This window comes from Podarcis bocagei (genome assembly GCF_964188305.1).
Source record: "Podarcis bocagei genome assembly, chromosome: 1".
NCBI lineage: Eukaryota > Metazoa > Chordata > Lepidosauria > Squamata > Lacertidae > Podarcis > Podarcis bocagei.
This window is the reverse complement of record NC_138125.1, coordinates 106909893-106926009: the sequence shown is the minus strand read 5'-3', so window position 1 is coordinate 106926009 and position 16117 is coordinate 106909893. Positions and strand designations below refer to the sequence as shown.

Below are 16117 nucleotides of genomic sequence, written 5' to 3'. Positions count from 1 at the left end.
GGCGATCAGCCTTCTTTATGGTCCAGCTCTCACTTCCATACATCACTACTGGGAAAACCATGGCTTTTACTATACGGACCTTTGTTGGCAAGGTGATGTCTCTGCTTTTTAAGATGTTGTATAGGTTTGCCATCGCCTTTCTCCCAAGGAGCAGGCGTCTTTTAATTTCGTGACTGCTGTCACCATCTGCACTGATCATGGAGCCCAAGAAGGTAAAATCTCTCACTGCCTCCATTTCTTCCCCTTCTATTTGCCAGGAGGTGATGGGCCCAGTGGCCATGATCTTCGTTTTTTTGATGTTGAGCTTCAGACCATATTTTGCGCTTTCCTCTTTCACCCTCATTAAAAGGTTCTTTAATTCCTCTTCACTTTCTGCCATCAAGGTTGTGTCATCTGCATATCTGAGGTTGTTGATATTTCTTCCGGCAATCTTAATTCCGGCTTGGGATTCATCCAGCCCAGCCTTTCGCATGATGAATTCTGCATATAAGTTAAATAAGCAGGGAGACAATATACAGCCTTGCCGTACTCCTTTCCCAATTTTGAACCAATCAGTTGTTCCATATCCAGTTCTAACTGTAGCTTCTTGTCCCACATAGAGATTTCTCAGGAGACAGATGAGGTGATCAGGCACTCCCATTTCTTTAAGAACTTGCCATAGTTTGCTGTGGTCAACACAGTCAAAGGCTTTTGCATAGTCAATGAAGCAGAAGTAGATGTCTTTCTGGAACTCTCTAGCTTTCTCCATAATCCAGCGCATGTTTGCAATTTGGTCTCTGGTTCCTCTGCCTCTTCTAAATCCAGCTTGCACTTCTGGGAGTTCTCGGTCCACATACTGCTTGAGCCTTCCTTGTAGAATTTTAAGCATAACCTTGCTAGCGTGTGAAATGAGTGCAATTGTGCGGTAGTTGGAGCATTCTTTGGCACTGCCTTTCTTTGGGATTGGGATGTAGACTGATCTTCTCCAATCCTCTGGCCACTGCTGAGTTTTCCAAACTTGCTGGCATATTGAGTGTAGCACCTTAACAGCATCATCTTTTAAAATTTTAAACAGTTCAGCTGGAATACCATCACTTCCACTGGCCTTGTTATTTGCAGTGCTTTCTAAGGCCCATTTGACTTCACTCTCCAGGATGTCTGGCTCAAGGTCAGCAACCACACTACCTGGGGTGTACGAGACATCCATGTCTTTCTGGTATAATTCCTCTGTGTATTCTTGCCACCTCTTCTTGATGTCTTCTGCTTCAGTTAGGTCTTTACCACTTTTGTCCTTTATTATGGTAATCTTTGTACGAAATGTTCCTTTCATATTTCCGATTTTCTTGAACAGATCTCTGGTTCTTCCCATTCTGTTGCTTTCCTCTATTTCTTTGCATTGCTCGTTTAAGAAGGCCTTCTTGTCTCTCCTTGCTATTCTTTGGAAATCTGCATTCAATTTCTTGTATCTTTCATTATCTCCCTCGCATTTTGCTTGCCTTCTCTCCCCCGCTATTTGTAAGGCCTCGTTGGACAGCCACTTTGCTTTCTTGCATTTCTTTTTCATTGGGATGGTTTTAGTTGCTGCCTCCTGTATAATGTTGCGAGCCTCCACCCATAGTTCTTCAGGCACTCTGTCCAGCAAATCTAAATCCTTAAACCTGTTCCTCACTTCCACTGTGTATTCATAAGGGATTTGGTTTAGATTGTATCTTACCTGTCCAGTGGTTTTTCCTACTTTCTTCAGTTTAAGCTTGAATTTTGCTATAAGAAGCTGATGATCTGAGCCACAGTCAGCTCCAGGTCTTGTTTTTGCTGACTGTATAGAGCTTCTCCATCTTTGGCTGCAGAGAATATAATCAATCTGATTTCGATGTTGCCCATCTGGGGATGTCCATGTGTAGAGTCGTCTCTTGTGTTGTTGGAAAAGCGTGTTTGTGATGACCAGCTTATTCTCTTGGCAGAACTCTATTAGCCTTTGCCCTGCTTCATTTTGAACTCCAAGGCCAAACTTGCCAGTTGTTCCTTTTATCTCTTGATTCCCTACTTTAGCATTCCAATCCCCTATAATGAGCAGAACATCCTTCTTTGGTGTCACTTCTATAAGGTCTTGTAATTCTTCATAGAATTGGTCAATTTCAGTTTCTTCAGCACCAGTAGTTGGTGCATAAACTTGGATTACTGTGATGTTAAAAGGTCTGCCTTGGATTCGTATCGAGATCATTCTATCATTTTTGAGACTGCATCCCAGTACAGCTTTCGCCACTCTTTTGTTGACTATGAGGGCCACTCCATTTCTTTTACGGGTTTCTTGCCCACAGTAGTAGATATGATAGTCATCCGAACTGAATTCGCCCATTCCCGTCCATTTTAGCTCACTGATGCCCAGGATGTCAATATTTATTCTCGCCATCTCATTTTTGACCACATCCAACTTACCCAGGTTCATGGTTCTTACATTCCAGGTTCCTATGCAATATTTTTCTTTACAGCATTGGACTTTCCTTTCGCTTCCATGCATATCCGCAACTGAGCGTCCTTTCGGCTTTGGCCCAGCCGCTTCATCAGCTCTGGATCTACTTGTACTTGTCCTCCGCTCTTCCCCAGTAGCATGTTGGACACCTTCCGACCTGAGGGGCTCATCTTCCAGCGTCATAACTTTTATATGCCTGTTGTCTTTGTCCATGGAGTTTTCTTGGCAGGGATACTGGAGTGGCTTGCCGGTTCCTACTCCAGGTGGATCACGTTTGGTCAAAACTCTCCACTATGACCTGTTCATCTTGGGTGCCCTGCTCGGCATAGTTCATAGCTTCTCTGAGTTCTTCAAGCCCCTTCGCCACGGCAAGGCAGATAGTTAGCTAAGCAAATAGTTAGCTAAAACCGAATAGTTAGCTAAGCAAAATAAGTTCTTTAAAAAAACTAGCGTAACACAATAGAACAACTTAATAACTAAATATTAGATATTTGTCCAGGTCTCCATATTCTCTGTGTGCACAGCGTAGTTCTTTTTCAGTATAGCCCCCTTACACACATTTTTTTTCTGTAAGCCAAAATGCTGCATAATCCATATGTCTCACATTTTCCTTAGGCAATTGAATGAAGTGAGGCATAATATGAGCATCAGCTGAAGCTCTGGTCTCTATGGGCTATATTCTATAACCCTTGCTCAGCCATAATTCCTCTTCCTCATCTAATATTGATGCACCCAGGAGCAAACAGCTGAATAAGGCTGTGTGGTTTATTGCTAAGGAAGCCAACAGGGTAACATGATGGATCAAAGTTTTACTCTGATCCACTCTATTGTAAATATGGTGCTTGCTTTGTACCTTTTCAGCCTGCAAAACGACGATGCGACTTTTATTGTTGCACTGCTGTTTGCCAGCAGTGTTTCTCAGAGCGTCTTGGCTGTAAATGCTACTGGCAAATGAGGGGGGTTTCCTTCTAAGTGGAAATAGTTGGGGGAGCAGGCATACCTTTTCATTTCCACTCGCCTTGGTGCCAGTCAAAAGTTTGTTGTCCTTCAGCAACTCCCTTGACGCCCCTTCCAGATGACTCTGGAAATTTTAACAACTCTTGCGTGATATCAAGCCCACGTCATGACTGCTTTTGATCTTCCTTTTCTCAGTCAGAAATGCCTCCCAGTTGTCATACTCAGAAAACATGATACTGTTATGGTGTAGCATTTTAAGCTTTGGTGGCAGGCCTGTAGGCATCCTGCTTTGCTTAATGTGCACCAGGGAGTGTTTTCATTCATTTTCTTTGCAATTATTGCACGGGCAATGGGGTAGACCACTGATCACTGCCTAGCCTTTAAAAAAAAAATGAATTGACAAGACCAGGTGTAGAATTTCCCTGGTCTACGGAAAAGACAGTATCAGCACTATGCTGGCGAATAAGCAGCCTTGTGTCAGGCTGTCTGCCATCTTATGCATAGCAGTGCTAGAATTCATGCTTGCTTAGTGCTGTGGAATGCAGAAAGTGACCCCCGTGAACACATAGCAGGCACTTGCATTTAATTAAAAAGCAAGCTTACTTTGAAACCCATGAATTACCTTGGGAGAACTGTGGTGAGCCATTTTGATCACCTTTTGAAGCGCTCAGCATTCTGACGTGCTTAGCAATTTATTGATGCATTTAACATTGCTGAATATTTAGAGAGCTGATATTTGGGGGAGGGAGAATAAAATGATGTTATGCAGGAATAAATTTTATGTTTTGTTTCCTTGGCAGGATGGCTGTACCATGCTAACGAATGGTTCATTCACTTATTTTTGCAATCGAAATCTTGTTGCATTGTAGTGAATTTGGAAGTTATAAAGTAAAAATTCATGTAAGGAATTCCTGTTTCAGGGGCAGTCAGACGTGTTTATTGTTGGTATATGGATAAGGTAAAGGTAAAGGGACCCCTGACCATTAGGTCCAGTCGTGACCGACTCTGGGGTTGCACGCTCATCTCGCTCTATAGGCCGAGGGAGCCGGCGTTTGTCCACAGACAGCTTCTGGGTCATGTGGCCAGCATGACTAAGCCGCTTCTGGCGAACCAGAGCAGCACACAGAAACGCCGTTTACCTTCCCGCTGGAGCGGTACCTATATATCTACTTGCACTTTGACGTACTTTCGAACTGCTAGGTTGGCAGGAGCAGGGACCAGGCAACGGGAGCTCACCCTGTCGCGGGGATTCGAACCACCAACCTTCTGATTGGCAAGTCCTAGGCTCTGTGGTTTAACCCACAGCGCCACCCGCGTGAAATTCCTGTTTCAGGGGCAGTCAGACGTGTTTGTTGTTGATATATGGATAAATGACCCCAATCCAATTCTTGTCATAAGCAGCAATAAAATGCTAGTTTCACCCACTTCATGCAGTGCTGATTAGCATTGCAATATCTGCACCAGCTTCTGTGCGTTTTTCTTGTTGGTAGATGACTGTATCCCGAAAATATTATTATTTGTTAGGTCAAATGCAACAGTAGCTTGGTTATCTTTAACATTACAATCCTATGTGTCTTCTCATAAATAAATCCCAGAAGAGAGTATAGAATTTTAGCCTAAGTGAGACACTACAAAGTGAACTGCGAAGATTCAGGCAGATATCTTCTGGTTAACTTTTTTGTTGTTGTTGCAATGTTTCAGATGATCCTAATCCAGGTGTTAGATTATTGTTGTTTTAGAATTCCCACCTACCTTTCTCCATGGATCAACTACCTGAATCCTGCCCCCATTTGTTAGGCCAAAGATTTCTTACCTTCGGCTGTCTTTGGCTCAACAGCAAGCTTCAGAATCCAGTTGGCCTCAGCCCAGTTTTCAAGCCACCAAGCTGCTCACTTTGGCTGCTTACATTTAACTTGAGAGCCAAACATTTCTGCCAGAAACCAAATGAGCCTTCAAGATTTACCCACAAAATCAGCAAGCGGACAATGAGTGTGATTTGCTTCCTGTTGGAGTCAGTGGTAAAACTTCAGTGTTGTTTAATGAAGCTTGAGTATACTCAACCCTGTAGAAAACACAAAAAAACCTTGTTCTGAGCACAGGCTGAAGACAAGGCTTAAGAAATGTAGTGCTGTGCTGAAACCCATCTTCCAGTTTCTCAAAGGTGTTCTTCCTGCATGAAAGAGGCTTATGTTTTTCTGCGTTAATTGCAGGGCACTTTCAGTGTGTGCATAGGGATGGGTTTTTTTCTTTTATTTAACTCACTTTTAATAGCAAGCGTATCTAATTCACACTTCCCTAAGCAGTATGTGAACTTAAAATGCAGCTATCTTTCAAATTTAGCGTTCTCTGAATTTTCACATGCATTTTTCCATTCTGGAATTGTGCAAAGATGTGCGTAAAAATGCACATCTTTGGGAAGATGTAAAAAATGCATTGTCCTGGGGGAAACTGCTTGAAGATTTGTGTATAATTGGAGTAATGCAAATTAAAATGCAGATGAACTTTTGTTAGGACTGAGGTTTTTTTTTTTAAAAAAAATGCTAACTAAATGTGGAAATGTAGCAAGTTGAACTTGGAAAAATGAGAAACAGAAATTCACAGGTTTGGCTGTCTCTAGTGAGCTTTAACTGAGGTGCGGGAAACAGTAGAAGCTGGCTACCAAGCACCTGATATCAGTGCATTTGCTAATTTTTGATTTTTATTTTTTACATGAAGTCCTTCCTCTTGCCTTAGAAAATCAAAATCCCACACTTATTTCTTTAAGAAGATTTAAAATAATACAGCTGGAAAAGTTAACTGTGAAGAGAAGTACATGAAATTGAGCTACTAGTAGTTTGCAATGTATTTTGCTGGAAACTGAAAAGAAATCTTCACTGTTTTGATTACGAGCCGAAATTTATTTGAGTAGAATTAAGCCACTATCAAGTCCTGCTTCAATATTGGGGGAGCAGCTGAAGCTTGATAGTGATGGAAGCAAATGGGTAATTACTTTGTAGAGCTTTAATTTTTTTGTTGTTTGACAACATCAGCTATGCAAGCATACTTGAAAATATTAAAAACTGATATTTAAGTGAATATTGGAATAGGCATAGGCGCTGCTGGTCTCCTGTACAGAAGGCAGTGCTAACAGTTCCATTATTTATTCCTGGAAATAATATTCCACAACCAGGCAGGAGGCTCTTTCCCTGTTGCTTCCCATCAAACCTGTTGGTAGAGGCTCCTAGAGAACAGTCTCTCTACAGATGATTATTCATTATTATTCAGAGTTCATTATGAAATCAATGTGTTTTCCATTTACGGATTGCAGTCCTCATTTCCTCTCAATCTTGAAAAGTTATTGCATTGTCTCTGCAACTGCAGTATTCCTTACCTAGGAAAATAGTTTTCTACCAGACAGCAACACACAATTAAAGATTTACTTCTAGCCATACAGACTTTCCATGCTTTAAACTGTTTCTGCATGCCTGATAGGTTAGAGAGAGAGAGAGAGAGAGAGAGAGAAGGTTTATCAAACATCCTAATCAAATACTATAAGCATATGCAGTTTTGCATTTTAAGCTTACAGAAATCATAGCACTATCAGCTGACAACTAAGTCAAATGGGCAGGGTACTACTACTACTAATTATTACAATAATAATTACTACTACTTCAGCAGCAATAAAATGAAGCTTGTTTTGCTGCCCCAGTGTTAAAGAACACTTACTTAGGAATAAGCCACGGGGGGAAGCCTGCAGGATCTTGCTTCTGAAAGGATCTTCAGCCTTCACTTCTGAATTTATTTTTCAAGAAGTTCCATAGTCTCTTCCTTGTGAAGATTTGATGAAAAATGTACTGGAGATATTTTGACACAATTGCTGATATAAGGACTGGGTGAAAAATAAGTCTGCACCAAACTGGTAAGCAATTAGTACTTTTTGTTGTTTTTGATATTATTTAAATATATCTGTGTTTTATTAAAGTTGTTGATTAATCAAACTACTTTAGACAAAGCATTTGTGCTTAGCTTTTTTGGGGTGTTCTGCATTACAGAGGGGTTCATAAGTTTCAGGTTTGGGTGCATCATTTGGTCATGTCACCCCAAATAGGTATCATGAAGCTGAAAATGCTTCAGAAAAGAGAAACCAGACTTAGAGGAGGGTTGGGATCTATTTCCTGAGAGGATAGACTGAAGAAGGGGGGTGGAACCTGTATCCCTGCAGAGCCATATTCACTGAAGCCAATTGTCGGGGATGATGGGAGTTGTATTACAGCAGAATCTGAAGGGTCCCCCATCCCTAGATGAAAGCATTTGGGGATTTTGATTTTAGAAAAAAAAGATGACTAAGGGAGACTTTATAAAATTATGTATGATTATAAGAAAAATTATGCAAGATGATGAGAAAATGTATGGTGTACAATCAATGAATTTGATTGCCAGTGTGAGGGTTTGATTAGCTGCTTGTGCGTGAAAACGCGCTCCCTCAGAGTTTGTGCGGCCCCACAAACCTCCGTGTGTGACGGAGCTCCTCAGACATGTCTGCTCTAGTCACTAGTAGAGTCCGACAGTGGCTGCCTGCGGAAGCGTTTCCAGCAAAGAAGTTCCTTAACGGAAACGCGTCTCCTGGACTCACGGCGTGACAGTTTCCTGCGAGGTATGGGTCTCCCTATGGGAGACTCCGATACCTCCCCACTGTTCTCGCTGGAAGCCTCCCTGAGCCCTCCCTCCTGCTCGCATTCCCTCAGAGACCCACTCCTCCCCCTGCTGGTCCCTGCTTCAGCAGTTGAGTCTCTTTCATCCTGCCTGAGTCCCTCCACCACCTGATGCTCTGATGGCAGTTCCCTGACATCCACTTCCCCTCCAGGGCCCCCCTCACCCCCTCCCAATTCCTCCCCCCTGGGAGGTGAAGGGCTAAAACCCCGAAACGAATCTTCCTCATCTTCTGACGTCTCGAACAATTCTCTCCATCGATCGTCGTCCTGGCCAGCTGAATCCTCCTCCTCTTCAGAATCTGGGAACCCCTCCAACTCCTCTTCCTCGTCGGTGGTGGCAAAGTATTCCCTTCGGAACCTCGCTACAGGCTGAGGTTTACGTGGGAACCTCTGATGAAAAGTCTCTATTAAAACCTCGTCATTGACATCCTCTGCCCTAACCCAGGTGTTTTCCGACTCCGGTTCCCCTTCCCACATTACCAAATACTCTACTTGATCTCCCTTCCACCTGGAATCGAGGATCTCCGCTACATGGTAGCTGTGTTCCTTCTCCTCCATTGCTGGTCCCCTAGTGACCCTCCCCTCACTGTCTCCTCTATACGGTGACAGCAACGACCTGTGAAAAACTGGGTGCAGCTTCATGTGGTTCGGTAACCGGAGCCTGAAAGCCACTGGATTGACCTGCTGTATGACTTCAAACGGACCCAGCCTTTTGGGTCTTAATTTCTTACAACCTCCTTTGAATGGCAACCCTTGGGTTGACAGCCACACCTGGTCCCCCACCCTGATGCTTTCACCTTCCCTTCTGTTTTTGTCTGCTTGCCTCTTATATTCCTCCTTAGCCCTGTTTAAGTTGAGTTGGAGCTGGCGATGGATCGCTTCCATTTCTTCCACGAACTGCTCTGCAGCTGGAACGCTCCAGTTCTCCCCCTCCCCCCCTGGGAAGGCTCTGGGATGGCACCCGTGATTAGCCAAAAAGGGGCTCATCCCCGTGGACACGTTCTCTGCATTGTTGTAGGCAAATTCTGCCAACGCCAGCTTCTCCACCCAATCATTCTCTCTGTCATTAACATAACACCTCAAATATTGTTGGAGAACCCCATTTGCTCTTTCCGCCTGCCCGTTGGTTTCAGGATGACGGGCCGTCGAGAAATTAACCTCTACATGCAGTAAGCTCATGAGCTTCCTCCAGAACCTGGAAGTAAATTGTTTCCCTCGGTCTGAAACCACCCTCAAGGGGGCGCCATGCAACCTAAACACATTCTCTACAAACAATTTGGCGGTTTCTTCTGCTGTAACCGCATGTGAGCAGGCTATGAAGTGGGCCATTTTAGTTAACAGGTCTACTACAACCATGATGGCTGTTTTCCCTCTAGACCTTGGCAGATCAGTCATGAAATCTATTGCCACTGCTTCCCACGGTCTCTCAGGTGTGGGCAGTGGTTCTAATAAACCAGCCGGCGCCTGCCTCTCCCCCTTGGCTCTTTGGCATTGTTCACACCCTCTCACATACTCCCGCACATCTTCCCTGACCTTGGGCCACCAAAATTCCCTGGTAACCAGCCACATGGTTTTGTGTTGCCCAAAGTGCCCTGCTGTGGGGCTATCGTGCAGCTGCTTGAGTACTTTCTCCCTCAATTCCCCTTCAGGTATATATAACGCTCCCTTATAATACAATGCCCCATTTCTCTCCTCAAAACCACCGGGTTTGTCTTCCTCCCCTCTGAGATCCCTGAGTTTCCCCTGGGCGTATGCATCCTGCACCGTACCCTCTACCAATTCCCTTTGCCCCACCAAAGTCGCCCCACACACCCAGCGGTCCTCTGGAATGATATGGGTTTCTTCGGGTGCTCCCTCCCCCTCCAAATATTCAGGTTTGCGTGAGAGAGCGTCCGCCCTAACATTCTCTGGGCCTGGCACATAACAAATCTCAAAGTTAAATTTGGAGAACTCTTGGGCCCATCTCAACTGCCTTTGGTTGAGCACTCGCGCCGTTCTCCAGTACTCTAGATTTTTATGGTCCGTGCACACTTGCACTTTATGTTGTGCACCAACTAGCAGATGCCTCCATCTCCGGAACGCCTCATGAATAGCAAGCAGTTCTCGGTCGTACACCGTGTAGTTCCTCTCGGATTTGTTCAGCTTCCGCGAGAAGAAGGCACACGGACGCCACTCCGACTCCTCCTTCCCCGGCTGCAGAAGAAGCACCGCCCCTATGGCTCTGTCAGATGCGTCTGTTTCAACCCTTAGCTTCTTTCGTAAATCCACATGCAGAAGTTGTTCTTCAGAGGCGAAGGCCCTTTTCAGTTCCTCAAACGCTCGCTCCGCCTCCGCCGTCCATACAAACTTCTTCTTACTGCTGAGACAGTCAGTGATGGGCGCCGTCAGATGGGCGAAGTTGCGGATGAACTTACGATAAAAGTTTCCAAACCCTAGGAACCTCTGCACATCCTTCTTGGTTTTGGGTGTTTTCCATTCCAGCACTGCCTGTACCTTGCCGGGATCCATGGCCAATCCCTTGTCTGACAGGCGGTACCCCAGGAATTCCACCTCCTTGGTATGGAACCGACACTTCTCCAGTTTGACCCACAGCCTGTTGGCTTGCAGTCTGCTCAACACTTCTCTGACGTCTCTCACATGTTGCTCCTCATTCTCAGAATACACCAACACATCATCTAGAAAGGCAACGCAATTCTTGTAGAGCAAAGGGCCCAGCACGTGGTTCATAAAAGATTGAAAACACGCGGAGCCTGCTTGTAATCCAAATGGCATAACGAGGTATTCAAACGCCCCCAAAGGGGTAAACATGGTGGTTTTCCATTCATCCCCTTTCCTTATGCGTATCAGGTTGTACGCCCCCCTTAGATCCAGCTTTGTGAAAATCTTTCCCTTCCTCACCATGGTCAAAATATCATCAATTCTGGGCATAGGGAACGCCACCGGTTCAGTCACTGCATTCAGCCGCCTAAAATCACATACAAGTCTCGGCTTGTCCGCATTTTTTTTGTCCACAAAGAACACTGGGCTCCCCCCTGCTGCTTTGGACTCTCTGATGAAGCCTCTCTTCAGGTTCTTGTCAATGAACCCTCGCAACTCCTGCATTTCCCTGTCTGACATGGCATACAACTTGCCCACGGGAAGCTGTGCTCCAGGGAGTAAATTGATCTGACAATCAAAGGGTCTATGAGGTGGTAGTTGGTCAGCTTCCTTCTCACTGAACACGTCGCTGAGATCTGCATACTGTGGTGGTACCTTCACCTTCCCCATTACTTCAGTCCCTGCTAGGGTGGCTTGGGCCCCTACTGAACCCTTCTCCCCTTTGCAGTGTTCTAGGCAATGTGCTGAACCAAAGGACACCACTCTTTGATGCCAGCCAACCAGCGGATCATGTAGAGCTAGCCAGCTCATTCCCAAAATAATGGGAGCGCCCCCCAGGGTGGCCACATTAAACGCTATCAGTTCTGTGTGCCTTGCCACCCTCATTATCATTGGGACAGTCTGCAAGCGGACTCCTCCTCCCAACAACTCCCTGCCATCAATCGTGGTCACCTGCAGGGGGTTGCTTAAAGGGATGGTCTGTATCTGGTGTTCAGCAGCAAACTCCTTGCTCATAAAATTGCAGGAGCTGCCTGAGTCCAATAGCGCCTTTATTTTTAGGGGGTGCCCATTCTGCAGCTCTAGCGACACTTCAATCACTAGAGCAGGTCGAGGAGCTTCTGGCACGGGCACTTTCACTGCTCTTTGGCCTGGCTGCAGTGCCCCAATTGTGGCAACCAGGCGTTGGCTTTTACCTGCTCCGCTCCCCCTTCTTCTCCCCCCTCAACAGCTCCCACCATCCCTTGCCATTCCTTCCTCTGGGGGCAGACTCTGGCAAAGTGGCCTGGCTGTTGGCAGAGATAGCATTTCCGGGGGCCCTTTCCCTCCTTCTTAGCTCCCTCGCTGGTTTTTGAAAATGCGCGCGCGCGCGCTGTTCCGATTTCCATCGGCTCTGCCGGCGGGAAAGCTGGCTCAGGAATGTCTGGAATGCGGAACTCCTTCCAACGTTCCCCTCTCCCTTCCCGCCTCTCCAAGGCTCTTGCCTCCTGCCGCGCTCCTATGGTCAGCGCAGATTTGGTCAGCTGATCCATAGACTCCGCCCTGGGGCTCCGTGCCAGCTCGTCTTTCACCCCCGAAGAAAGACCTTCTTCAAATAGCATTTGAACGGGTGCCGCCGATAAATCCCAACTCAGTCTGTGAATCAGCATGGTAAACTCAGTCCAATATTCACGGACAGATCGACTCCCCTGCTTACAAGCCATTAGCTGTCTGCGCACCACCCCTTCCTCAATATCGCTGGAAAACATGATATCCATTGCACGAAAGAACTTCATTGTGTCCTTTAGTATGTCATTGTGCGTTGCCATTAGGGGTCGAACCCAGTCTCTAGCCCCTTTCTCAAGATGCCCAATTACAAAAGCAACTCGCGATTCCTCATCAGGGAACTCATCGAACTGCACATTAAGGGCATATTGCATCTCTGTCCTAAAAGCATGGTAGTCCTTGGGGTCCCCCCCAAATTTCTGCACCAATCCTGGTACCTTTCTGGGGAATTGAGTGGCTCTCCCCTTCTTGTCTGCATCCTGAGCCCTTCTCTCCTCCAGCCTCGCCGTCTGCAGGGCCAGTTGAACCTCCAACGCTCGGTATCTATCTTCCAAGCTTGGACCAGCTCCAGCCCCTGCTCCTCCGGTTCCGGTTGGTTCGCTCATGATGCCTTCTCTTGCACAGGCAGCGTACAAAGACTGTCGGACTGCTGTGAGGGTTTGATTAGCTGCTTGTGCGTGAAAACGCGCTCCCTCAGAGTTTGTGCGGCCCCACAAACCTCCGTGTGTGACGGAGCTCCTCAGACATGTCTGCTCTAGTCACTAGTAGAGTCCGACAGTGGCTGCCTGCGGAAGCGTTTCCAGCAAAGAAGTTCCTTAACGGAAACGCGTCTCCTGGACTCACGGCGTGACAGTTTCCTGCGAGGTATGGGTCTCCCTATGGGAGACTCCGATACCTCCCCACTGTTCTCGCTGGAAGCCTCCCTGAGCCCTCCCTCCTGCTCGCATTCCCTCAGAGACCCACTCCTCCCCCTGCTGGTCCCTGCTTCAGCAGTTGAGTCTCTTTCATCCTGCCTGAGTCCCTCCACCACCTGATGCTCTGATGGCAGTTCCCTGACAGCCAGGAAAGACATAGGACAATATTTCACATAACATATAATTTAGAGAATTTACTGCTACAAGACACAATATATGGTGGTGGCCGCAAGCCTAGATGAGGAGTTAGGTGGATACAATAGGTTCCAATACAATCGGTTCCACAACAAAATGTTGTGTGATGTGCTCCAACCAGCCAGCAAGTCATTCCCTTTCCTAGAACATTCCATTCCATTCCTTTTCCTCAGCCCCCTTCCCACTTTTCCTTCCAGCAGATATTTAGCATCATATCACCACTGAACATGCTCAGTCCTCATTTATTCCCCCCCTCCAAGTTTTTTGTTCTGAAAACCTTGGGACTCCATCAAGCCTGCTGAAAACTTCCCTTCTGTGGATGAATGGCCCCCAAGTAGGGTTCCTCTTGCCTGTCCAATGCAAACGTAAGTGGGGATACTTGAAGAGCGAAGCTGCTATGTTGAACCTGGGACTAGATGATCCGATTGATTCTTTCCAAATCTGACAATGGAAGGATTGTAGCTCAGTGTTCGAGCATCTGCTTTGCGTACAGTAGGTTTCAGGTTCAGTCTTTGCCATCTCCAGACAGGATTAGGAATGCCCTTGGACTGAAACCTCGGAGAGCCAGAGTGAACATTACTGAAGTATATGGACCCAAGAGTCTGATGCAGTGCAAGGCAGCTTCTTAGGTTCCTATAATTTTTGTTATTTGACTGGATGCATGTATTCATCCACATACATGACCTTAATGCTGGGGCCTGATCCTAAAGTGATCCTATAAATACGTCCTCTTGGTGGGGAGAAGCGAGAAATCATACAAACGGGAACTTTAAGACATTGGATGCTACTGGCTGGGAGACTGTGCTACACATGTTTTGAAGGTCATGGTGGAGGAGAGAAGCACCCACCCACCCACATTAAGACCACCACTGATAGTGTATTATTTGGTGTACAGGTCAACAGGAGAAGGACTGAATGCAGTTGAACAAATCTCACCTTGCTGATGGGTTTCCTGGTGGATCTGGGGAGAAAACTTTGGAACAAAACTTAGCGTAATTGAGAATGCTTCTATCCATGTCTTAAATTTGGAAACTGAATTCATCCCTCAAAAGACTTTTATGAGGTCACCATGTGCACATGCTTATTGACGTCTTAAGCTATGGGTGGCTCGTTCTGCATCTGTCTTGAAGCATCTTAAAGTACTGTGGTGTCACTCAAGTGTGTGTCTCACCCTGCAAATCAGGAAGCTTCTGGGATGTAAATAAAGCTTTAACATTGTGGTTGACTGAGAGAGGATATTCGTAGTCAGGCATTATAAGTCGGTCACTTGATTTTGAATATGTCATGCATATGAGTATGATCATCCCTGATTGGTTGTATTCCTTATGCTAAGCAAAAAGAAGCACCGAAATATCCTTTGCTGATGGACGGGGTGAAGCAAACAGACAATGGCTTCCTTCAAAGTCAACTTTGGAATTCATGGCTCATACAGTATTTCAGCTCGGAGCTTACTGGTGTCTGCTTTACTCTTCCAGCTCTCAGGATAAATGATACCAGACCTGTCCATAATACAAACTTCGGGAGTGAGTTTGAGGTACAAACCTACAACCCCATTGGTGCAACAAAAAGGAAAATGGCATAACACATGAGCAGGCTATGGGTTGCAACCTCTGAGTATCTTGTCCCTTCTCATGATGAAACTACCCTGAGATCCATACTATGGAACCACCTCTTTATAGAGGTTCCTCCCCTTTTCAATATGTGCCCAAATCCCTATCTGCTCCCAAGTGGCAGTTGCAAGAGCAAGTTGTGTTTATATTGGAAGAAATGCAAGATGGGAATGGTCTACAGCAGATATGAGGAACCTATGGTCCTCCAAATGTTGTCGGACTCTACTCCTATTAGCCCCAGCCAGCATGTCCAGTGGTCAGGGATGGTGGAAGTTGGAGTGGTCCAATAACATGTAAAGGATCGCAGGTTATCCATCCTTGACATTGAGGATTGCTGTGAATAGGTTGAAAAGCCTGACCAATCATATGTGCTATCAACATATGTTGACACTGAGTATAGAAATAAATTATTGCTGAATTACATTACAAAGTCAGATTAGCTGACAGGGAGCTAGAAGACAAATGAGCCGTGGCTTCTCTATTTCTAAACGTGCATGGAAAACTGCATCTGACAGCCCCTCTGCGAAGTTATAGGCTACAGCAATCATTCTACTCCCCTCCGTGTTTCAATTGAATCCAGAATACAGCCCAGTTTGAATTAGCGCTGTGCTAAAACCAGCTCCCTGATTTCTCAAAAGTTTTCAATAAGGCTTCTGGTTGTTGTTGTTTTCTGCCTCTTTATCCAAGACATTTTAGAATTTCTTCATATTCTCAGTGGGCTTGGGTTGTGAGTGTGTTTTTCTTTCCATTAAACATGTCTGCCATCTCCCTGATCTGAACTCCCTGCCTCCACATTGCAGGAGGTATTTCATGACGCCATCCCCAAGCTTTGATGGAAGTATGTGAAGCCAGTGTGATTGGCCATTCAGTGCCTGAGATAGGAGCACTGGTTTTGTTTTTCTAAGTGAAGCCTTTTCTTTTACCTTAAACTTTCCACACTGATTTTTTTTTTTAAAAAACCAATACTACTGATTTTCAGCATTACAATGACATGAATGTACATTTATATGTTCAAAACCAAACCGACCAAGCAATAAAATATTGAAACGACGACAATGGTTCTACTGCAGTTATTTCACACCAATGTTGGGGAGGGTTGGGAGAGGGTAGTTGAAGGAAGAGGTGTTTAGGTGTATTGATTGGCTTACCTATATCATTCTC

General features: G+C 45.6%; 1 long non-coding RNA gene across 1 annotated transcript; it reads left to right on the top strand.

Moving 5' to 3' along the window:
• The first annotated feature begins 2870 nt into the window (after positions 1 to 2870).
• Positions 2871 to 15904, top strand: LOC308583753. Its single transcript, XR_014006404.1, has 2 exons — positions 2871 to 7304; positions 15757 to 15904. It is a non-coding gene; the product is annotated as an uncharacterized lncRNA (long non-coding RNA).
• Positions 15905 to 16117: the final 213 nt, after the last annotated feature.